Below are 26,611 nucleotides of genomic sequence, written 5' to 3' on the forward strand. Positions count from 1 at the left end.
ACAATACGAAGTCGTTTGGTTTTTATGATACAATTTCAAGTAAGAGAATGTTAGACTGTTCCCCTGGAAGTAGTCTGACAAAATTCTCTGACATTTTAAAAATATATCTTTTGATTAACTTAATGAGGGAAGAATGGAAAAGAAAATCACAATTCAGAATAATTTAGAAGAAAGTAATCTTATTCATTTTAGTGAACATTTATCCCCTAAACTTCAAAGTGCTAGACAAATATATTTTTGAAATAGTGTGATCCATCTCTAAAAGATATATTATAAAGTAGAAAAAATTGTCAACAACATTTACAGGCCATTTCATTAAATCTGGAATGAATTACATACAAATATTGAACAACTAGTTCTTTCTTCCAATGGACTTATAATAAAATACTCAAAATATTTTAACAAGGAAAGACGAATAAAAGAAACATATTCTCTGGGGAAAGAATGATACTTTAATGGTCTTGTGCAAATATACTCCAACTAGAGCCTTGGGAAGAAGTTTGTACTTGTTATTGTTTGGCATGCCAATCACATGTGTTTTCAATGGTTGTTCTGCTAAGTGGGATCTGACCTCTATGTGTTGGGCAAGTGGGTTTCTGGGGTCAGAATTTCAGGACTGTCAATCATTTTGGTATCTGCCAGGCAATTGAACAAGGAAAGGAGTGCATTCAAGAAGATAAGAAAAATGTTGGAGGAAACATTAGTGCTCCTGATGAATAGTGAATACAGAATGCAAAACTGAAATACACTAAAACCAAAATAAAGAAAACAATTGAATAAACACATGCAAAGCTAAGATAATAAATGTTGAGGTATTAGCAAAGATTTTGTTGTAAATAGCAATGGGGTAAGTGTGAATAACAGCAATTAGTAATAGTTACTAGTCTTTTTTGTGCTAAGTTATAATATAACATGTGACTATAAAGATTTACTTTTCTTTTGTATCGTTTCTGACATCTTTGAGAGAACTCAGAAAACTATGAAAGAAGATTGAGAAAATTAAATTAGTGGATAATACAGGGTTGAAAAAGGTTGAATCATTACAGGTTCAAAATCATAAGCCATTTAATACAATGTAATCAGCTAAATTAAATGTAAACTATGAACGCAATAAATATAGTAAGATTAATATAATTTGTACAATAGCAATACTGGAAAAGATTGTTGACAGGAAATGAAGAAAATATACTTCTATCAAATCACATTTGGTGCTCAGTCTTACAGATTTTGAAGCAGAAAATAAACCATTGTTCTGTAATTACCAAGGCTGAGAAGTACATGCTTTCCACTGCTGTGGAAAGAAATGCTAGTCATTTTAACATAACAGTAAAATTTGAATTCAATAAATTCAACATTCAGTATTCTTAATTCTAGTAATTTTATAATAACACATACTAATAAAGTCTAAATTGGAAGTTTAACAGAAGAGGAAACTGAGCACACGTTACACAAAAGCAAGTTTACCTCATTGTTGCAAAAAGGTAATACAGAAAGAGGTGTTTGGAATTTTTTTTATCAGCACTATAGCTGTCATTATATTAAGAAATCATTAAAAATATGCAATTTCTGTATCATGAAGCAGGCAAGGGAGTAAACAATTGAAAATGTTATTTTTTGTGCTGACTAGATTCATAAAGGAGATGAAATAAACTAATAGCAAAGTATAATGAGACAAAAAAAGTATATGGGATAAAAATTGAAAAAGAATACAGTTGATAAATAGGTGAGAAAAAATTATATCATCAACTTTAAATGAGGCAGGACTTACAAAACAGTGTTTCTTATTTCTTAGCAGTCAAAGCGGTGAGTGGAATAAGATGAGTGAATAATCTATCCAGCAAGTAGGATATTTTTCTGTGTCTAAAAACTCAGCTCAGTGTTGCCACTTTAACTTTCCTTTTAGCTTCTGAATTGATTTAGGTGAATTTTAGATTATTATTTTTATTTCATGAGTTTGGTAATATACTAAATATTTTTATTATACTGTCCCCAAACCTTATAGTATTTGTTTTTGCTCTATTTCTGGGCTTCTCAAACTTCCAGTGGTTGAAACCAAACATACCAGCAGATTAGTTAGTATTAAATATATGACATTGCCATGCAGTTGAATCAAAAGCACTAGTAGATAGTTAACATTAAGACATAGGTGATTTTTATTTTGAACCTGGTGTTATGAGGTGTGCATCTGAAGCATCCAATGGATGTCTTCCTAATATATTTTTGATTAAAGTGTTCAACCCTACAAAACTTTTGATTGTATGCATGACCAATTTCAATGTTTGTGATTGTATGTATATCAACAGTGATCTGCTACCCAAACTATCTATGAAGGAAGCTTTTTATTATTTTTTAAATTTATTTCTAATTCTTACAGACACTTTGATAAAGCATAATCATTTTTTTGGCAAAGTCAAATTTTTGTAAACACTACCTAATTATTTAGTCTCTATTTCTATGTTTATAGGTCATTAACCAATAGTTTGCGGACTTTGAAAACTGACATCAATCTGTAAAACACATGAATAGTATTAGATAAAACAATGAGACAAACCTTTTTTATAAAGAAAAAGTGATAAAACTAATTTTCTTTCTGCAAAAGCAGTTTTTGAAGGAAGATGTAAATGCCTCATAATAATAAGATTAATATAATCTTGCTACAGGAACTCATTGTCACTCTCTCAAGGTAATCCTGTTTTCTGTATATCCCTACGGAATCCCTGTCTTGAAAAGCTTTGATCTCCTAGGGCTAATTGTTCCACAAGCAACTCCTTAGATCCAGCCAATTTTCTGTTGTTCACAGTCATTATACATTAACTCTCAGTTCTCCAACCCTTAGGAAGAACCCCTTATAGCCCAAATCATGATTGAATAATTTTAATGTGATGGCAAATGCATTAATGGCATATATCCCCTTAAAATACTTTTCTCAATATATTCTGATTTGTTCCTCCCTTGAAATAAAAACCCAATTAAGTCAGGCGGACATGTGTCTGTTGTTACCCTAAATCCATACCACCTAGCAAAGTTTATAGCATGTGGCAGGCAGAGCCTATCAAACAACTGGTATAAAGATCAGGCTCAGAGAGGACACTGACAGGATAAGGAGGAAAAATACATTTTTTTCAAAAGATAATATTAAATGTATAATAGAAAATTTCAATCTATGATTAAAATCTAAAAATTATAATATCAGCTCAAAAATTCAAAGAAAAATTAAAACTTGTAGATGAGGTCTGAATAATAAAAAATTAGGCAATTTTAAATAATTATTAGACTATATAAAGAGAGTAAAGTTATTGACATCTAATGCTAGAAACATTTTCTTTTATGCGGGTCAGGAAAACTGACACTGAAGTAATAATAAAATATATCCCAGAGCATCTGAATTAACATCGAACAAATTTTATACATTTTAATAATATAATTTAGTTTCATTGTTCTTCAACTTTTTCTGCCAAACTGTGGTCAAAGAACATACAGCTTTGTTATGGTTGTGGAATGTAAATATTTATGAGTATGACAGTGCAGTATAAATGTAGGAAGAAAATTGAGGGAGTGAAAAAAGCTAATAATTGTAGTTGATAGAACAAAACACACACACACACACCATATATATATTTTCCAAATTGAAAAATTAACCAATAGTTCAACAAAAATAAAAATAAAATAAAAATAATGATCATTGCAGAATTAATTGAAAGGAGGAAGAGTGGTGATAGGTGTGAATTATCTGCAATTGATGAAGAAAAATACGGAGTTAATAATAAATCTATTATAGATAATAAATCTATTATCATAACCACTAAAAGAATTCAAACTTGAAACATTTAAAATTTATGAAAAGATAACATATGCCTCACTGCCTAGAATTACTAAAGAAAGAAATTGATTTTATGTTTTATTTTGGGCCATACTTGCCAATTGCACTACAAATTGAGTCAAAGCTTCCTAGGTCAATATTCAATTATCTTATACCTAACTAAAATTACTTTTCTAGCTATCCTCATTTTCATGTCTCAGAAATCTCAAAGACCAGAGATGGGATCTCATAACAGAAGCACAGAAACAGGTTGAATGTGGAATAAATTCTCTGCCTATGTCTTCCTCAGCTTCATTATCTTCTTGAAGAAATGCAAGCAGCTAGCTTATTTATGAGAAGAAAACACACACATACATACAGCTGAACCCCATACTCCTTCTATAACCCTCACCTATGTTGGACCTCAATGGTGACATGAAAAGGGTGTCATCAAATGCCATTTTTTATCATAATAATACTTTGTAAATAGGATGTAAGCACTTTTACATCCATTATTCTATTTAATTTTTAATAATGAGATGGGTGGGTATTGCACTCAACAATTTACAAGAGGAAATTGAGACCCAGACAAATTAACATACATAATGCCACCAAGCTGATAAACTGGCCAGATGTGCTGCCAAATTTTGCCCACAATAAAATATTTCTTTTATAACATCAGTGGTCTCTTTCAATAATGATGAAAAAAAACACATTTTTAAAGAATATAATGGAAAGATAATAGGCATAATTTTGATACATAAAATTATGGAATTTGACTTTGAATCTAGATATGGTTATTAGTATTAATTTAAGCTGTACCATTTTTGATTGATATCCATGGCAAGATTGTAAACAAGTGAAAATTTTACTTTTTGTTTCAACCTCTTTCTGTCCTGGTGATTTAGAGCCTTACCCTGCTTCCTGGCTGCTCAGAATCTCTTCAAAGGCAACTCTTCCTGGGCACCATTGTGGGCTCTAGAAGATTTTACATACTCTTTCATTTTGTAGAATGTATTTTCACTGTGTTCTTGTTTATGCTGCTAATATAATGAGATTATTTATTCAGAGTATGAAAATTGTATGTTGAAATGAAACACTAAATAGAAGCTGGGAACACTTTACCTACATAGGACAACAGCTGCTCAGTCTTATAAATGTATCAATCTCTAATTCAGTTTCTAAATATGTTGATTCTCACAAGAAAGATCCATCTTAAAAGATGTCTTCTAGAAATAATATTTTTCTTCATTTTGATATGAGAGAGAGAGAGAGAGAGAGAAAGAGAGAGAATGTTGATTCTCACAAGAAAGATCCATCTTAAAAGATGTCTTCTAGAAATAATATTTTTCTTCATGTTGATATGAGAGAGAGAGAGAAAGAGAGAGAGAGAGAGAGAGAGAGAGCGAGTGTGTGTGTGTGTGTTTAATTAAAAGTTCGGGTCTAAAGCCAGTTCTTCTTGCTTACTCTATAGACATGCAATGTAATCTCCTCAAGTAATATTAGAATAGTAACTGATATTGCCTTACCTAACTTCACAGACTTTTCTGGTAATAAAATTAAATAGCATATTGGAAAGTTCTTCACAAATCGTAAACATGTAAGCATATTTCCATTGCAAAAAGTGATTATAATGATGAGGTTTTCTTACACCGAAGCAAGTCAAGAAAGGATATAGTGTTTGACAGCCAGGGCAGCGCTGAGTCCTGTGAGCCACAATGGCCCATTTCTACTCACTCAATCCACTGATTCTCTGTGCAGTGCAGTGTGAGCAAATTCATTCACTCTCATTTCTTTTGAAGATTGGAAGCAGTTTATCTGAGACTTTTTTTTTTTTAATTCCAAGGTATTCTCTCACTCATTTCCCAAGGAAAAATATAAACCAACAAAATATATCTTTGGCAATTCCACTTTCCTCTTAAGTTGGTTAAAAGTGCTAAGCCTAGATCTGGATCCAAGGAAGTAAAATTTCATGGAAGATGTCAATTAATTTAAAATTTCTTTTTTTCCTTTCTTTCTTTTTTCTTTATATTTCTTTTTTTTATTTATTATCATTATTTTTATATTTTTTATTATTTTAGTTACATTGATTAACAAAATCCAATGAGTTTCAAGTGTACAATTCAACATAAGTCATATATACATTGCATTGTGTGTTCACTGCCCACAGTTAGGTTTTTTTCTATCACTACATATTTGACCCCTTTTACCCCGTCTACCTCCCCCCTCCCCTTCACTCTCTGGTAACTGCTAGTCTACTGTCCATGCCCATGAGTCTTGTTGCTTTTAGATTTATATCTCACATATAAGTGATATCACATGGTTTTCACCTTTTTCTGTCTGACTTATTTCGTTTAGCATGATCCATCTCAAGATCCATCCATGTCTCAAATGGCAGTATTTCATCTCTTCTTATAGCTCAGTAATATTCCATTGTATATATGTACCACATCTTTATGCAATCATCTATTGTACAACACTTCAGTTGCTTCCATGTCCTGGCAACCATGAATAATGCTGCTATGAAAATTGGTGTACGTATATCATTTTGGGTCATTTTTTTCAAATCTTTGGGGGTAAGTACCCAGTAGAGGGATTGCTGGATCATGTGGTAGATCAATTCTTAGTTTTTTGAGGAATCTCCATACTGTTTTGCATAGTGCTTGTACTAGTTTGCAGTCACACCAGCAGTGTAGGAGAGTTCCTTTTTCTCTACATCCTCTCCAACACTTGTTATTTCTTGTCCTATTGATACAGCCATTCTAACAGGTGTGAGATGGTATCTCATTGTGGTTTTGATTTGCATTTCATTTCCCTAATAGCTAGTGAAGTTGAGCATCTTTTCATATGTCTTCTTAGGAAAGTGTCTGTTCAGGTCCTCTGCCCATTTTTTAATTGGAGTTTTTTTGTTTGTTTTTATTGAGTTTATGAGTTCTTCATATATTTTTAATATTAAGCCCTTATCGGAGATATTGCTTGCAAATATATTTACTCTTTTGGATGGTTGCCTCTTTACCTTGTTGAAGATTTCTTTTGCTGTACAGAACTTTTTAGTTTGATATAGTCCCATCCATTTTTGCTTTTACTTCCCTTTGCTTTGACAAAATTTTCCTTTGTCAAATTTACAAAATTTTCTTTAAGTCCAAGGTCCATGAGTTTAGTTTCTATGTGTTCTTCTATGCAATTTATTGTTTCAGGTCTTATATTTAGCTGTTTGATCCATTTAGAGTTAATTTTGGTGTGTGGTGATAGACAACAGTCTAGTTTCATTCTTTTGCAAGTGGCTTTCCATTTTTCTCAGCATCAATTATTGAAGAGGCTTTACATTTTCATTGTATGTTTTTGGCTCCTTTGTAGAAAATTACTTGCCCATATAAATGGGGGTTTACTTTTGGATTCTCAATTCTGTTCCACTGGTCTGTGTGTCTATTTTTCTGTTCTTTGTAGTGTAATTTGAAGTTGGGCAAAGTGATACCTCCAATCTTGTTTCTTTTTCTCAGATGGCTTTGGCGAGTCGGGGTCTTTTGTGCTTCCATACAAATCTGGTGGTTTTTTGTCCTGTTTCTTTAAAAAGTGCCAATGGAATTTTGATGGAGATTGCATTAAATCTGTATAATGCTTTAGGTAATAAGGTCATTTTAACTATGTTGACTCTGCCAATCCAAGAGCACGGAATATCTTTCCATTTCTTTGTGTCTTCTTCAATTTCTTATAATAGTGCCTTATAGTTTTCATTATTGAGGTCCTTCACATATTTCGTTAGGTTTATTCCTAGGTTTTTTATTCATTTTGTTGCAATTGCAAAAGGAATTATTTTTTCCGCTTCTTTTTCTGGATTTTTGCACATTGATTTTGTATCCTGAAACTACTGTATTTGCTTATTATTTTTAGTAGTGTTCTTGTGGAATCTTTATGGTTTTCTATGTAGAGAATCATGTCATCTGCAAATAGTGAGAGTTTGACTTCTTCATTTCCTATTTGGATGCCTTTTATTTTTTTCTCTTGCTGACTGCACTCGCTAGGACCTCCAATGTTATATTGAATAACAATGGATAGTGGACAGCCTTGTCTTGTTCTTGATCTTACAGGAAAGGTTTTTAGTGTTTCACTGTTAGGTATAATGTTGACTGAGGGTTTTTCGTATATGGCTTTTATTATGTTGAGGTACTTTCCTTCTATACCTATATTATTAAGTGTTTTGATCATAAATGGATGCTGTATCTTGTCAAAGGCTTTGTCAATTAATTTATTTACACTAAAATTCTTGTTAAGTAGAGTGATATGATTTCTATAACACTATGCAATTTCTTGACTCAATACTGTTTTATTTATTTCACTTTTGCTATTTTCAGGAGCTAGGAGATTTAATTTTTATTCAAATATGCATTAAAAAATATTCAAACATATTAAAAAATATGTTGCAATAGTTATCTTATTGGCTAATTTCTATTTCTCAATATTTTTCTATATATTTTTTACAGTTAGAAAAGTGTAATATATTCATAGTATTTCTGAAAACACTCATTGTGTTGTAATAAACTGAATTTTTGAATAATTTAAGGACATGTTCAATATAATGTAATTTTGGTACTTATCTGGTTGAAAACTTGTATTTATATTTAAAGGAATCATGAACACTTGTGAAACTTATTTAATGTTCTCCTTTTTAGTAATATCAAAAGGACCAATGAATCAAATGTTACTTTTTTGAAAATCACTAAAATTATAGAAAATTTCTACTTTGGGCATTGTAAGCACACTCTTTTATTAATAAAAAAATGTAAGTAGTAGGATAATTTTGTAAAATCTTCAAGCACCCCATTAAGCACAATTTTCCAAAATATTGTTAAATGAGCTAAGAAATGAATAACAGTGAATTTCTTGGAGTGCATTTCCAATTTCAAGTGTCTACTTTAATCAGAGTTTACTGATACAATAATTTCAAAGTAGGTTGTTAGTTATATTAAATCTTCCAATTTCAGTTTTATGATCACAATTTCATGTGTTTCATTGTAACATTTGTTATAAAATGTTTCAAATACTAACATATGTATTTATTTACCTAGAATGCACTCTTCTACATTTCCAATACTTCTGAGCATTACTGGCCAAACTTACTAGCATGAATTTAAGAAATACTTAACCTAGCATCACAATATAATGACATACAAAATCTAACACATTTTACTATGTAGTCCTAAAACATCTATTTCTCTTGAACAAGATTATTGCATTCAACAGAATCCATTAGAACAATTCACTTATGATGGGAGTCTTAAAAGAAAATAGAAAGGAACTCTTCATTTTACAAAAAGAGCAGAAAGTTAAAAGCAATTTTTTCATATTTGGTGAATAGACAACTAAATACACATTATTAAGCTTAAAAAGGATAAATTTGAGATATGAGAGGTGAGCTAATGTTGCCTACACAAACTGTGTTCTGGAATTCCTTCAAATTATCTGCACAGTTTTGGATTGGTATAAAGAATAATACTTAAAAGATTGTTAAAGCAATATTATGGAAGCATATTTTCATATTATTATGATGCTCTGGCCAGTGATTCTATCTCATGCTACCTTATCAACTCAGGGAAACTTAAAAGATAAGAGCGCTAAAGTTAAAATAGTAAGAATTAAGAGGAAGAGTTTTGTTAATATTTACTATATTGATTTTATGCAAAACATGATAATCCTAAAATTATTTTAAAAGTCTGAAGTAAAGTTTGACTTGTGAAGTTTATAGTAAGAGTTTAACATAAAGGTTGTAAATACTATTTTTTTTGTTATGGTTTTACTTTTCTTATGTAATTCACCTGATTAAATACTGTCATTTCGATAATAATTTGCATGGAAAAAAATAATATTTCTTATTTGTGGTTCATATCTATCAAGTTTCTAAATGTCAAATACTCTTTAAATTTAACCATTTTAATTAAAATTATTAAATCATCCTTGTAGTTGTTGCTGAGTATTTTGATAGCTTGTCATGTGCGCATCCTTATTGAGCTTATTAATATGCAGCATAGGTGCATATTGAATATATTATCCCCTGTGAGAATTTCTATCATGGTTGGCTGTATTATTTGATTAAAATGAATAGCTCATGAAAATGAGGCTGAATAAAAGGTTAGGTTACTCATTAAGATGCTCACTGTTGTGCACTTCTTTAAAGTTAATGCAGAGTATGTAATTTTACCTGATGACTAGGTGAATTATTTAAAGAGAACAGCTGCAAAAGGCAAGGCTTGGCAGCAGTTATGCTGAAATTATCTATCTAAATTTGAAATGCAATTCATTTGAATATTTTACAACATTTTTATCTGTATGAATTAGACATTCATATGTACACATACCTAGCTATCTAAAGGGAAACACACATAATTATAATAGCTGCTGTTTATTGGATACAAACTCTGTGCCAGATTCTCACTGCATGCCTTACATACGTTATTTTTAACTCTAAAAAAATACCTGGGAATCTGAGCTATTGTTTGAATTTTACAGTAGAAGAAACTAAGGCTCATTTTCTCAATATTAAAAGTCAGGATGTGAGTCCAGGTCTATAAAACCACAACCCATGGTATTCTTTTTATCACTACACCAGAGTGTCAATTAAAATTTGATAATACCATACGATATATGTCATCCTATTCTGTAAATCAGTTTTTGAATGTCAGCTCTATGCTCAACACTGGCTTCGTGATAAGGATATACGTACAGTTGTGAACAAGAGAGGAATGCCTCTGTCTTTGAGGAGAGTGCAGTATATCCTTACTCATCACTCTCTCTCCAGGTGTGTAGCTCCCTTTTGTCATCCTCTCTTTCAGAGACACTGTATAATTGAAATACTTACTGGCTCTCCTTTCTTTAGATCACATGGGAATGTTTGAGAGTGCTTGTATTGGAAAGAGACCATATTTCTAAGACTTTGTTGAATGACTGTTTTTCGTAGAATTCTTTTATATATAATCACGTAATTCTACAATGCTATTATTAAAATAGTATTTATTTATGAGACAAATATTTACTGAAGATTAATTACGTGCTAGACATTTTATTAGATAATGGGTATACAATAGTCTACAATAATATATATATGGCCTATACCCTCAGAAAGTTTAGATTTGGGGGAAAGTAATTTTAGACATCTACAATTACTCTGTGTTAGCTTGGACTTTATAAACCATAGGTAGCAAAGTGAAGTATTACATTCTCCATCTTCTCTTGGTTAAGTCAACAGAGACTTGACCTTGGATTTAGCGTAATTAGGCATTATGTGTAATGGACCAAGTTTTCTTAATTGAACTTAAGAGACATGAACTTAAGAATTTCCCTAAGTAACAGAATGCTAATGTATTTTATATGTCTTATAGCTGAAAAACAATGATTTCTATGACAATATTTATGCAAATATTTTTAACTTTTTTAATAGCACAGAGTGTTTTAAGGAAGAATGCTTCATGCTGTTTCAGAATTGAAGAGTTGTTTATGTTCAAAGGCAAATGTGTATGTTCTTATAATAAATATTGTAGATAAAATGTTTCTAATTTGGAAAATAAATCTGAAGAAAAGCAACAAAATAAAACCCGTTAGTTGATTCAGTAATCACATTATTTTAATTGCATGACACAGTGGTTTAAAACCTAAATGTTCTTTAGCTTTTTAAAACATTTTTATAATGTTTTACGCTTTGAAGAACACAAGAATTTTCTGACTCTTTGTTTTTAAAATTGTTTTTGAAAGGAAAAAAGGGGGGGACTTTGAAGAAAAAATCAGCACCATCATCTGATTTAAACTGAAAAACTAAAGATTTCTATTTGTTTTAACTTTTTCCTTAGAGAGTAGCAGTGTTCACTTTGAAAAGAAGTGTGCCTGAAATGAAAGCTTGATTGAAACTGTTAAAATTTCTGTTTAATTTTTATATTAACTTAGAATTGCACAAACTACCCATGTTACAATTCCTAAATAGAATTTTGTTCTTTTACAAGTTTTGATATACTCAGAGATCCATTTGGGTTTTTAAAAATCAAGCCTGTCTAATCTTTCCTGGTATTGTTGCACAAATAGAAAAGAAATTAATTTGCCTTTGAGAATCATTAAACCAATATACTCAAAGCCCGGATATTTAGGCAAGTATCTTCTAGTTTATTGATTTTATACTGTTTATCTCTAGTGAGAGCTATAAGCTTTCAAAGTGAGGCACTATTTTTCTTTCTCATGTATTGAGTCATATTTGTTATTATTATGAACAATAATAATTGTTCATATTTTGAAATGGCATACCAATATTTCCATGCTGGTAATCTATTTTGTAAATTACTGTATATCTACATATGTTTTGCAATATATGCTTGTCAACATATTTTATTTATGTAAGACTAAAAATTGATTCAAAGTTTTCCTCCAGTCATCGTTACTATTTTCAGAAATCTGTTAGTTTTAATTATTTTTACTTACATATTATAGCAAGTGTCTTATGTAGCAAATATGTTATTGATAAAATTAATACAATATTTTGGGTCTGGCATCTCTGCAAAGAGTAAAAGTTAGACACTTTTTCTTGTCTCTGGTTCAAATAAGGTCAATAATGTAATATGTAGGGCATTTTTATGAAGTTGATCCACTTCAGATTATCTCAAGTTCTGAGCCAGACTTTAAAAATTAATCAGAATAGAGGGCCTGGAAATATTTGCTTACTTGAAGATATGATCAATTTTCATTCTCAAACCACATTTTTCAAATTTTTTTTTTTTATTTTAAGAGATTTCCTTTAAAAGCACTTGTCATAATTCCTAATAAGGGAGTATAATTTAAGAGTCATTGTTAGAGGGCCTGGAAATATTTGCTTACTTGAAGATATGATCAATTTTCATTCTCAAACCACATTTTTCAATTTTTTTTTTTATTTAAAGAGATTTCCTTTAAAAGCACTTGTCATAATCCCTAATAAGGGAGTATAATTTAAGAGTCATTGTTTTAAGTCCTTATACTATACGTGCTCATATGAATTCCTGGTAATATTAAATGCTGAATAAATACATGGTGTGTTTTTTTTTTTTTTTTGAATGAGTGGCTGATTGGTTTCTACCATTGTATCACTGTAACAGTCTGTTCAAAAACTTAAAATCATTACAGACTTATTGAGAACCATTATGTGCTAGTACGGTGTTCTGTGTTGCATATAAAAGTGAAATCATCTTGGAGCTTGAAATCTAGTTAGTTAGGCACGCATTGACCATATAAATATACATATAATTATATAATTTGAAATTATTTTATGTTCTGTGAATGAATATAAAAATATATTTATAAAAGAGAATAGCAGAGACAATAATATTGAATAGGGTATGGGTCAGAGAAAATCTCAACCATAAAATATTATTTAATCTAAAACCTGAAATTTTTTAGCCCACTGAAGACAGAGGAAGAAAAAAGACTCTAAGGCATATAAAAACATAGAAAATTGAAGAAAATAAAAGAATGCTAAAGCCTGGTAAACAAGGTGCCAGGTAGGACTAGATGAGGTAGCCATGGGAGGTCTGACAATCCAGTACCTTGTGACTTTCTAAATGCAATGAAATGTTACTGAGGGGTTTTAAACAGGGGAGTGATATAAACTGATTTATATAGAAAATGTCACTCTGGCTAAAAATAAAAAAATAAAAATAAAGTTAAAAAGAATTGGAGAGAAGTAAATTTGGAAGTGTAGGAACCATAAGATGTGTTCAGAAGTTCAGGGGAAAGGTAGTAGCAACCTGAGTCTGGTGGTAGCAGGGAGGATGACGAGGAACGTCTGCGATTTCCGCAGCTTTCTGTATCACTCAGCCACAATCTCTGCTGGTTTTACACAGCCAGAGGTTGTGGGTACTTCTCTTCCTGATGCTAGACTCTTGGGCTGGGGAGCCCAGTGTGGGGCCAAGAGCCCTCACTCTTCAAGGGGGTAGGGGACTCATAGCCAAGATAGTCTTCCTGATTCTCATCTGCCACACACAGTTGTGTCACTGGCCCATTTTGCATCTCCACCCCTCCTACCAGTCTCTAGGTAACCTCTCACGTATGTCCCCAGTTGTAGAACTTTTGTTCAGCCAGACCTTAGGTGACTCCAAGTGATGATCATTCTATAGTTTTGTTATAATTTTGAGTTGGTAGTGAGAGGAGGCAAGCATAGTGTCTACCTAATCTGTGCCATCTTCACCAGAATCCCATTTTTTTCATTCTTGATAAGAGCCTTTCTCAGTTCTTGACATTGAAACAATATTATGTTTAACTCAATATTTAGTAGGAATAGCATGTAATAGTTGTGAATTATGTTTTTATATTTTGTACCTATATTATGATGCCTTTATGCCTCTTTGATTTATATTTGTAATCTAATGTTACTTAAAATTTCATGATACTCAAAGGAGATTTTTTATTATAGGTGGAAATGCAGAACTAGTTGTATGGAGATCTTTGTTCTAATCCAGAATTCACTACTACATAGTTGAGTAATATTGGGCAACTCTCTTAAATTATCTGAATCTCAATGTTCTTACTTATAAAATATGACAGACAATTGCTAGCATTTTAGTTTTTAAATTAGTATGGCAAATAATTAAGAAATTTGTAATAATACATAGAATAGAATTGGTCCTATGTATAATTATATGATGCTAAGAGTTAGATTATGTTCACTCAAAAAAAAATTTTTTTGGTGCCTATTATATGCCAGGTTCTATTTAAAAAGCTAATCTTACAACAGTGAGCAAGACAAGTAAGGTCCTTCTTCTCATAGAATTTATATCCTAGAGGCAGAAAATAATTATGAGATAAACATTTCTGGAAAATAATTTCAGTGATCTGTGCTATGGGTGGGGGAGTGGGGAACTTGGTAAGAGAGTGACCAGAATGAGATATGTGAGGATCTCAACCAGATTGAGTGGTCGAGGATACTCTATGAGACAGAGATTAGTTCTATGTAGGAAGAAGAAACCAGCCTTTCAAAGACATACAGTCAGAACAAAGTACAGAGACTGAAGCAGAGCTTTCTCTGCAGAAGACACAAGTTTGCTATATTCAAGGAAAAGGAGGAAAATAGGCAGCTGTAGCTTATACAGCAGAGGGCAGATTTGTGTGAGATGAGATGATACAAACATCTGATGGTCTGGTGGGTTACTTGCCATGACTGAACAAACAGACAACTATTCACATGAATGAAAATATCGCAAAGATGCTCTGGGCTATTTGTTATGCAAACTTTTCTTGAGCCCAAAGTTACCTCATGAGCTCCACTGAGAACAAAAACCTTACTGAAATTCTAGTGATTGGAATATTGTTATAAAAATAATATTGGAAATGTTCTAATGTATTAAGAAGTAAATTATTTGCCAAATTAATATATTCTAAGTAGCATCTTACTTGACATACAGCGCAACTGTGCAGTACAATACAGTTGCAAATCACAGACTTGAAAATCAGTAATTTTAAGGCTTTGATATGGTCACACATACAGAATTTTGAACCAGAATTATTTCAAGATTTTCATCACATTTAATTGTATACTTCATCTGTTTTTGAATGTACAAATCAGCCTATAATGTAGGCAAGCATGATTCTTAACATCAGTTTATATTAAAAGCAAATTGGTCTGCTTGCTACATTTGATATCTGTGGAAGAGGGTGTGTTGGTTAAATAACAAATAATGTGCACATTGAGGTAGATGAAAACAGTTCGCAAGTCAAAAAATTATTTTTCTTATCTGTGTTAATGTCTATGTGTGCATTTTAATTTAAATCTTAATGCAATTTTTGTGAGAAAAATAATTTTATGGAAAAGATATATAAAGCAATAACTCACATCATAGCCTTAAAATAGTGAAATAACTTATAATGCTTACATATTCAGCCAAACTACATTTTACTTGTCAGCTTCTAGTCAGAAAAACTGAATCCTTATTATGTATTTCAATGGAGGGAATTTAACATGGGGAACTAATTACAGAGGAGTTAGTGGAAGAAGAAGCAACTGAGTTGACACTGGCAGGTCGCCCGTGTCAGATCTAGGGCTGGTGAAAAGTAAGGTAATGGCAGAGTTCAGGAACCAGTGCCATTCAGAAGGAGAAAGGAAGAAGATGATGCTTGAGGGCTTAGGTAACTGGATCTCACAGTCTGGACCTTAAACCATGGAGAAGAGATCACCTGCAGTTTTGAAAATTTAAAGCCACTGTTGAATTTGCCATATGACACCGAGGAAGAGGGAGAAAAAAACATTCCTCTTTCTCATGTCCTCCAGTTTCACATCCGTGCCTCCCATTGACCAAAACTAGCTTGAAAGACTGTGGGCAAAGAAATTTAGACAATGTCATTTTCAGCTTTCAGATCTTTGAGATATGAGTAGAATGAGCCTAAAGCAAGACATGAATCTGAAAGCAAACAGGAAAATGACTGGCACTATGTCAATTATAACGACTTATATATAAGATTGGAGAAAGAGCTAGCCAGAAAATCTGTACTTCCCTTCATTACAAAAGTCAAATATCCTCATGAGTTCTCAGTGTGCCAAATCAGAAGGACCTTTTTAATGATTAAAGAAAAATATTACAACAACTGATTTGAAATGACAACCTGAGTTCTGAGTTTTCTCACTTTTTTGAAAAGCTAAATGTCATTTTAATTTTTTATCATTATTTCTGACTGTAAAAAGAACTTCTAAGATTATTTGAATCTCCTTTTTTCCTTCCCCTAGCTCTTCCAATGCTCATAAATGTCTATATACTCAGAAATAGTCTCAAATTTTTAAGAGGATACATTGCTATTATTAATGCTCATATTTAGTAAAAATGGATGTTTTCTTAGCATTTACAAGGATATTTATTTAGTATAGTATAATATTAAAGATTTTCTAGCACAGTTTACACACACTGAGCACTGAGGAAGTTTTATGTGACTAAAAAAAAGAAAATTGCACTAAAGAAATATAGATAGATGGGGTGATTACAGCTAGGTCTATGTGTATGATTGTTATAACATGAGAGTAAAATTTAAAATTGAGCTAAAAGGAATGCATCTCCATCTCTGGCATCATCCCTCTAATCTCATATTGTCTATTCTCTCTCCTTCATGCTACTCAAGTACATCATTTGTTAGTGTCTCCATCCATCTTCTTGGTCTCCTTCTGTGTCTTCCTCTTTGAGCTTTATGCATGGCACATATCCAGTTACCAAAGTACTCATTTCTCTTCCTTAAAATTTTTATCAAAATCCTCCGCCCAAGTGAAACCTAGAGTTTCCTGATGTGTCTGATGATTTTTAATGCTCTGAGGATTAAAAGTATATAATTGACAGGTTTAGCAAGTTTTTACCTCCAGTTCAATCTTTAAACATATAGCTTATATTAATATTGTATGTATATGTTTTTCTTAAACTTGAGTAATTAACAGACCTCCTTTGTGGAAAAAAATAGCAGTTTGGGAAATATTGACTTATAAAACAGTTTTTCTATAGAAACTTAGATAAATAATTTATAATTATGACTTATCATTGAAAGATAGTTTTATTTTAAAACTGTAAGTCTATTTTTATTAAGATAATCATTGACAATAGAGCAGAATTTAGAAATTTTTGTAGAAATTTTCAGACCCCAGGGAACAAATTCCTGCGGGCTCCAAATACTGACTCTGTCACTGATCAGTGAAAGAATAACTCTCTACTTAAGAACATTTTTCATAAGATCTGCATTTTTTTGAATGAATGTTGCTGCCAACTCTTTGAAAAAATAAGACAACAATTTGAGAAGAAAAATCAATGTGTTTTTCATCTACTATGAACTAGCTGTTTTACTGATTTGATGGATAATGCAAAGAAGTTTATGAAATAGTAAATATTGTTACATTATTACAGGCAGAATTAATCTGGGAATGTTACTTGTTGTAGGTGTGAAGTGAACTGATTCTTGAATGACATGGATTGGTGAAGTGGACGGAAAATTATGCCAGGGCCATTAACAATAGAGAGAAGTCAGTGTATAGGGTGGGACTGGCCTGCCTGTGGTAAATCATTGGTTTTCAAACCATGTTCTGCTGACTACCAAGACTTCAGATATTATGCAAATGTGTGGTTGGATTTTCATTGTTAGAAACATGTTTAAGACAACAAAACATAAATGTAATCACCACATATATTTAATTACATAAATTATTTTGAAATCATTGAAGAACAACAAATTAACTTGTGCTGCCAGGCTAACTCATTATTGAGTACTCCATGGGCACAGCCATTTTTTCCATTTTTGTGCATAAAATTTACTTTTCTGTAAATAAGCTGTTGATGAGGAAATGTAGTTTTGCACTTTTCAAAATATAGATGTGAGAATGGGCACTCATAAATAATTACACAAGATAGCGCAAACTTAGCATGGTTCATGTATCCAGAACATGATTTGGTTGCATAATAATATAATTGTCATGGTATAAAACAAGTGAATATGATTATTCAAATAATGTTTCTAACACATTATAGATCATTTTGCTTCGAATGAAAGATCCAGTATGATCTAGAAATTCCACTTGTAGTTATCTACCAAAGATAAGTGCAAACGTATATCCACACAAAAACTTTTACATACATGATCATAGAAATATTATTCATAAGCCAAAATATTGGAGAAATTGAAATGTTCATTAACTGATGAATGGATACACAAAATGTAGTAACCATACAATGGAATATTATTTTACAATCGAAAAGAACGAAGTGCTGATACATGCAGGTACATGAACATAATATCTCTAAAACATTATGCCAAGAGAAAGAAACTAGACCCCGTATTATGTGATACCATTTATAGGAAATGTCCTGAATAGGCAAATACATAGAGATATAAATGTGACTAGTAATCGTCTATGGCTGGTTGGTGGAGGGGGTGGGGGGCTGGAGAGGTGGTGCTGGAAGCAGGGAGAGGAGATGGGAACTGATAGTCAAGGGGCAGTTTCTGTAGGGCGTGATGATCAGATTCTAAGTATTTATTATGTCAATGGTTGCACAACTCTAAGTATACTAAAAAATATTTGATTGCTTACTTTAAAGAGGTGAATTTTATGGCATATGAATTATAACTCAATAAAGCTGTTAAAATTAAATTATAGATAAATATGATAAGTTATTAGGTTGTAAGTACTTGAAAGTGCCTGATTAAAAAATGTAAAACATACTACCAATTCATTAAATAATATTGATGAAGTTCAAAGCATGATGATGGGTTCTAAAGAGGTTAAAAGTAACAAATATGCTTTTGCATACAAGTAGCTCATAAAACAGTTAAAAAAAGGATATATAATTTTGAATTTGCAAAGTTCCAGAAAACTTATTGCATAATATCTCTCTAAAAGAAGGTTATTCTAACTTCCAGCTAGAAAGACTAAGAAAAATTTTCTTCATATTAATAAATCATCTGTTATGTGGGAAAGAACCTATATAATCAGAGCATAAATGAATTAACTAATGGGAAAGATGTTTAAAAAACTCAGCCTGTCAAGTTCAATCAAGCATCATTGGACAAATGCATTATAGGCACTATTTAAAAGCAGATGGATGTCGAGGCCTATGCAATTCTACCAGTAAAGTGAATTCTGATTTACCAATCATCTAAGCAGTTATAATCACACGTTATTTTGTAATAATAATTACTGTATAAAAACTCAACAACATGGCATTCAAAGAAGTCTGATACATGACTAGTAAATAATATAATGAAACATTTACAGTCAACACAATTTTAAATTCTGAAATACCATTTTACTCCCCAAAAGCAATGATAGTGTCACATTCTTCTCATATTTTAAAACAGTAATGACCAAATGCAGTTTGTGAACTCAATAGGTCTAGGAGACTAGAGCTTAGAAAAGGTAATGTTCCTTTTAGAAATAGTTAATAATCACAAGTTAAGACTTAAGTTTTATAGAAATAAATATTCAAATTTACATTTTAAATTTGTTATTTATTTCAATAAGCACTTATGCTTGTTGAAATGAAATTCCATTATTGATGGCCAAAGCCTAGATGGTCCTAAATGGTCCTAAATGGTCCTAAACTAGATCTTTGATGGTAAAATTGAAAAGAATAGTAGACTGGGTTCACATCTAGGAGGAAAAGACATGTAGATAACAGAGAAGTAATACTAGGGGCCCTTTAAAGATGTAACTTTACGCAATCCAAAAGCAATTCCAAAGGATAGGTAATTCCAAAAGCTGAGAAAATTGAGGCTTAGAACATTTAAATAACTTTCATACCTTCATACAGCTAAGAGAAGCAGATCTGTCTGACTACAACACTCTTGTCCTTTCACTTTACTCAATGGTTTTTCCAGTCAGGGAAAACCCAGACCACTTGTCAGTTGAGGGTCACAAAAAGCTGTCACTTGAGTTGATGGTCAGAACCATTAACTTAAACAGACATTCGTAGAGGAAGACAATTTCTGAGATCGAAGGAATTTATCACATTATTTACCGGTAGTCAGAAAGCAGGGCTCGGGAATGAAATACAGGACAAGAGTGTTCTGATGAAGAGGTAGAGAGACATAACTGTGCAAGGCTCTGCTAAAAGTTGACAATCCTAAATGAAGTGCCCCTGTGAAAGACCCTGGATGAGCCAGAAATTCATTCGAAGATGCTGATGACATATAGTGAAGAGGGTCTCTGGTAAGCTTCTTTAATGTTTGAAGGATTTCTTTGGATACCAAATGTCCTCTATATTTAATCACTAGGATAAACTGTGAACATTTATAGTAAAGATCGTAATATGCTCATCTCAACTACCTAAATTGGAGAGAAAAATGTTATATTTTATATGTTAAAATAAAAAATATGCTATATTATATACAGTAATATTCTAGGTTTTGAATATAACGAAACAGCTAGTTATTTTTCATTCTTTACATTAAATTTAAATAGATACTACCACAGCTTGATTAGAAATGTATGTCAATGCAAAATAAAGAAAAAAGAAAAATACTTATTCCTGTGAAGTAATTACTTTCATCATTTATAGTGGTGAATGCCTATTAGAAACAGTAATAGCTATTTAATTAGGAATAAAAACACAAAAAAATGGAGTGATTTTTGCAGTTTGACCTAGTTATAAATTGTCTAATTTTAGTTATAATGCTTTCTATTGTACCAGAAATGTTATTATAGTCTAATATTACTAGCTTCTATATGAACCTTAAAAATATTATAGCCTTCCATATTTCTAACATATCTTAATAGGGAGTGAGGAATAAACATCTCTCAAGGAGAAATAAAATGTCAGTCAAAATTTTGTACCCCCTATTAGTAGAAAACACTAAAGCCCAGATATATATTTATTCAGAGTATGGGAATTCTATGTTGAAATGCAACACTAAAAAGAATCTAGGTATAGTTTATCTATATAGGACAACAGTTGCTCAATCTTATAAATACATTCATCTCTATTTTAATTTCTTGATATGAATAAGGATAGGTGACATAATTCTCATTTTAAAGATAAGAAAATTGTATCTCACAAAGTTGAAATAACTGTGTTAATATTTACCAATAACTTATCTTGGGTTCCTTCCATATATTATCCTTAATTCTCAACGACCTTGTAATGAATGATGAGTGTGACTATATTACAAATGAGATACTTGCTTCTCAAAGTGATTAAGCAAATTTCTCATGGTTGAATCATGAGTTCTCTGTAATACACCAGTCTGTTTTTCTGACTTCCTTCAAATAGCACATTATTGTAGTTTAGTCCCTTCCAGGTGTCCTTTAGGGGTTGTAATTTATCCTAAGCTTAAAGGAAGAGACAGTATGACCACCGTCAACCTAAAGCTCACCATCTGGTATCTCCACTCACCTGAGCTCAAAAGTAAGCCTTTAAGTAGCCTAACCATAAAAATTATTGTTAGAAAAACTGACTAATTTGAAGGGAGAATGTATCTGTCAGTCATTATGTTAGCTATCAGCTACTCTCAATGTAATATCTAGTGAGAATGGAGGCCTTGTCCACTTCAATATCCTTAGTACCAAGAAAAGAGCCTAGTAAATAGAAAGCTCTCGATAGGTATGCATTGAATATTGAATGAATGAATAGATGTGACTATATTAGAAGGCAAAGGGAACGGGCTGGATAATATTTCCAAGTCCTCCAAACCTAACTGGTCTAATTCTTACCATTATAAACAGTTTACTATCAGACAGGGATCTCACTGAACCAGTCGCCCAGTTATCACAGCAATAAGAAACCAGAGCAATTAAGGGAAACATTATAAGAATATCCACTTTCCTTGTTCAGAAAATGTCCATCTGAAATCCTTGCCTTCTGCTAAATTGAAAGCATATTGCCCAGGAACTAAACGACTTAGGTAATCTTTTCAGCTAGATCTCAAGAGTAATGGAATGAATATTGGCAAGGTAGAGGCACCTACAATGTGAGGGGTAAGAATTGGCAGAAAAAGGAAGCAAGTAATACCTATATTCTGGTATTACCTTTAAAAAAATATTTTCGTACTTATCCTCTCTCCTGTCTAAAATATACATAAAATGGAGATACAGTAAATGTAAATGATAAGCCTACTTTTACTCATTTTGATCCTTTTGAAACTGGTAGTGTCATCCAGTACAAAGGCATTAGAATTTATTGAGAAGCTTACATATTTTTTTTAATGGTTATTGGATATTTCTAGCTGTATTTATAGCCCCACGTTTGGATATTATGTGCCAGATATCACCCGTTCGCCTCTGCAGGTTTACTCTCCACCTTTCCCCCTGATATTTACTTTGGTCTCATTTCTCTTTGATGTCTGGTGGTGTTCACCCAACAAATAGCCCTGTTAGGATAGCAGAGAAAGTGAGGAAAACAAAATCAGGATATTTTGCAGTATTTATTCCCCTGGCACTCTCTTGGTCACCACTGACTGTTTGTGTCCTGTGCTGCAGCTTAATGATCCTCTCAATATGACCTTTCTAGTCAGTGCTCTCCTTCTGGATTCGGGTAACAGCCTCCTCCCCATGTCCCTGGGGAACTGAGGGCTCCACCATTAAGAACACTAGTGTACTGCACTATGCTTGACTTATGAGAAACAGACTTTTGTAAAACAGTACTCACTGTTTTAATTTTTCCTCAAACTTCTTAATCTGATTGTGTCATCTTTTTTTTCTGTTAACCTGGCTGATAAACACTGCATCCTCTTCTCCTTCAGAATCCTATGCTCTTCCTTGGCTTTCTTTTCTTTGTCATTCTAATGATAGTAACTTCTAGTTGAATGCATGGTTCTGAACCACACGAGCAAAGCTGTGTCTGATACAGAGATTTTTGAATCATCAGGTGGAATTGGAAACATTATAGTAGATAAAATGACCTGAGAGAGTACACAGACTGTGACAGAAAAGCTAAGGGTAGAGTAATTATAGCTAGTATTTCTTGAGCAAGTCCTGTGTCCCTTTCATTTTCTAAGTTCTTTTTCTATTTAATTTGGTTTAATCCTCAGAATTCTCTGAGGTAAGTGCTATTATTATGCTAATTCTACACCTTAGAAAATGAAGATACCAAGTAGTTAAACAGCTTGTCCATGTCACCATCTGGTAAACAGTGGAACCAGTATTAAAACCCAGGTAATCTGAAATTTTTTTAAAAAATTTTATTCTATGAAATTTATTAGGGTGACATTGGTTAATAAAATTATATAGATTCCAAGTGTACAATTTAATAATTCATCATATGCATATTGCTTTGTACATTCACTACTCTAAGTTGAATTTCCTTCTGTCATCATATATTTGACCCCCTTTACCCTTATCTACCTCCCTCCCCTTCCCTCTGGTAACCACTAAACTGTTGTGCATGTCTGTGAGTCTCTGTTTTGTTCATATGTTGCTTTCAGGTTTATATCACACATATGAGTGAAATCATACGGTTCTCAACTTTTTCTGTCTGATTTACTTTATTTAGCATGATAGTCTCAAGATCTATCCATGTTGTTGCAAATGGCAGTATTTCATCTCTTCTTATGGCTGAGTAATATTCCATTGTATGTATGTACCACATCTTACCCAATCATCTGTTGAAGGGCGCTTCAGTTGTTTCTATGTCTTGGCCACTGTGAAAATGCTGCAGTAAACATCAGGGTGAATATATCTTTATGCATAAATGTTTTAGTTTGTTTATGGAATATACTCAGGAGAGAGATTGCTGGGTCATAGGGAAATTCTTTTCTTGGTAAGTTTTCCATAGTGAAGTTTGTATTAAATCTGTATATTGCTTTGGTAATAAAGCCATTGTAACTATGTTGATTCTTTCAATCAATGAACAGAAAATATCTTTCTATATGTGTCTTTCTCAATTTCTTATAATAATTTCTGAAAGTTTTGTTCTTGATACCTGCACAATAACAACCATACTCTGACAGAACACCTGGAAACATGACAACTCCAACATATTTATTTAGCCTTCTCTATCGTCTTTATTTTCTATTTAAATTAATATCTCCATTCAATTACCAACATTAAAATCTTGACCCCTTCTTTATCTCCAAATAGCTCACCACAGTGCTAGTTTAGGCATTTGTTATTTTACCCACAGATCTATCTATGAGAGGATCAAAAATCCACATGAATGAAATGGATGAGACTCTGTGACTAACCACATTAGCCAGACATGACCTCAAGTATTTGAGTTTAACTCATATTACATGTCATCTTAAAAAGAGTTTTTTAAATATCAAATTGTGTTTTGAGGATATTGGTAATAAATAAGGAAGTGCATAAAGTAGTTCCAGATATAACTGTGCATTTATATTTTACTTCTTTTTTCACACCAAACGTGTAAAATATTTAAAAATAAATCTCAGCAATTATGGATACATTAATATTTTCTTTATAGAGAAGATACTTCTTGTTAAAGTTCATACATTAATTAAAGCACTAAGCCAGGAAATTATTGGCTGTAAAAACATGGTCAGATTTGAAAGTTAATTTATACAGTGGTGGTAATAGAAAGTTCTCTTCTAAGATTTATGTTTTGTAGAATGTTCAGAGTTCATTAGGATCTGTAAGTCAATGAACTTACTGGAATAATTTCTGGGAGCATGTAAAAGTATAAGAGATATTTGCCTTTCTGGTTTGTAAAAATAGTACTTAGCACTACTTTATCCTTTGTACACAGAGGCATTTATAGTAGACTCTAGACAACAAAGATACTAAAATTTAGGAAGGCCACCAAGTCAAGATAATGCAGTGGCATTTCTCTATTCCCTTCTACTGGGCCCTCACAGAAATTACTACCTGGAATCATTTTGAGTTTTATAAATGCACTTTGAGTTTTGTTCTTAAATGTGTACCTCCTAATAAAACACAAATTATAAAGTATAATAAAAAGTTCATTAAGCATAACAAATTATTTTTTAATTTAAAGGACACAAATACTAAGTATAACTTTTTATTAATTAATGAATGAAAATAATTTACAAATATAGAGACCATGTGTAAATCTCAAACATTTTTTATAGTAGAGTTTGATCTTTTAAGACTGCAGGTATTAAATATCTTTATATCACTCAAGAAATAATTCATGATTAACATGCATATTAAGTTATATATAAATTTAATTTTCTAAGTTCAAAATAATTATACTTTCTAATATTTATACTTACAGTAATCATTTTTATGTGATTTAAATACTCATATTCTATCTACGTGTGTGATTAAACTAAATGAGATAGACCTGATATCACCGTGCAAACCAGGATTAATCTAAGATTCAGCGCCCCATGAATTCTTAGATCTGAAATAAATACAGCACACTTTGCTTTGGGAACTCTGGGCATGCCGATTTTCCAAAACAGCAAACATCTTATTTTTACTCTTACCCCATTGTGGCAATAACAGATCTTAAACTCATGCACATCATTTTGATTACCATCTATCTCCTCAGTTCAGTTATGGTGAGTACTTGGTTTATTATCTAGAGAATCTTACTAGATTTAAGAATGAATTCTCCATACCACCTGAAAGTTAGAAGGTTAGTTATTTTAGCTGGAATAAGGAAAATGATTCTAAAGTAAACTTATGGTAGAAAATTGGCTCTAATAAGAGAAAAGAAAATGAAGTTATCAAAGAGAATAACTATTCATTTGCCTTAAAGTATAGCTGTTATTGCTTTAGTATAACAGATAATTGTTTTTTTGTGACTTATCTTTAAATTTAGGACATGGGAATTGTTTTAAAAGTCTGTCCTTTATTCTTCACTGCAGCCCTAAATGCAACGAATCATAGGATATTGTTTACTGTGCCTCTTACTGCATGAATTCATACTCATCTCTGCAATACTGGAATGGTCTCCTAAATGGTACCCGACAGTGGACTGGCTGCTTTTCTATCCACCCTTCCCAGGACTGCCACTGAGCATAGTACCCCCTACTTGAAATATGTCAATAGCTCCCTGTGGGCTTTAATACAAATCTGGCATTTTTGGATACATATGGAATCTCTTAGTATATATGTGTAGAACATAAACCTAAGTCTTAACAATGACTATTTCTACACTCCAGAATTAGGCATAATTTTTTCTTTGTTCTTGTTGTTGTTTTTATATATGCAATAATTGTACACCATATAAGAAGAAAACAAAGTTTAAATTAAAAAAAAAAAAAACTTTAAAAAATGCTCTATCTTGACCATATTAGGGATGAAATGTTTTTAATGACGAGGACAGAAGATCATTTTGCTTGGTCAGTCTTACTGTTTCCAGTCTCAAACCAGGCATTATATCAATTCATTTCCAGATCATCCCTAGAGCCTCAATTAAAGGCATATAT

At 32.0% G+C, this 26,611-nt stretch overlaps 1 protein-coding gene and 1 pseudogene across 3 annotated transcripts in view; both read left to right on the forward strand.

Moving 5' to 3' along the window:
- Nucleotides 1-26,611, forward strand: part of SGCZ (sarcoglycan zeta) — a 264,296-nt gene that overhangs the window by 67,157 nt on the left and 170,528 nt on the right. The window lies entirely within an intron of this gene.
- LOC102896805 overlaps nt 21,609-26,611 on the forward strand; it is a 29,959-nt pseudogene continuing 24,956 nt past the window's right edge.

The sequence above is a fragment of the Pteropus alecto genome, unplaced genomic scaffold (assembly GCF_000325575.1).
Source record: "Pteropus alecto unplaced genomic scaffold, ASM32557v1 scaffold24, whole genome shotgun sequence".
NCBI lineage: Eukaryota > Metazoa > Chordata > Mammalia > Chiroptera > Pteropodidae > Pteropus > Pteropus alecto.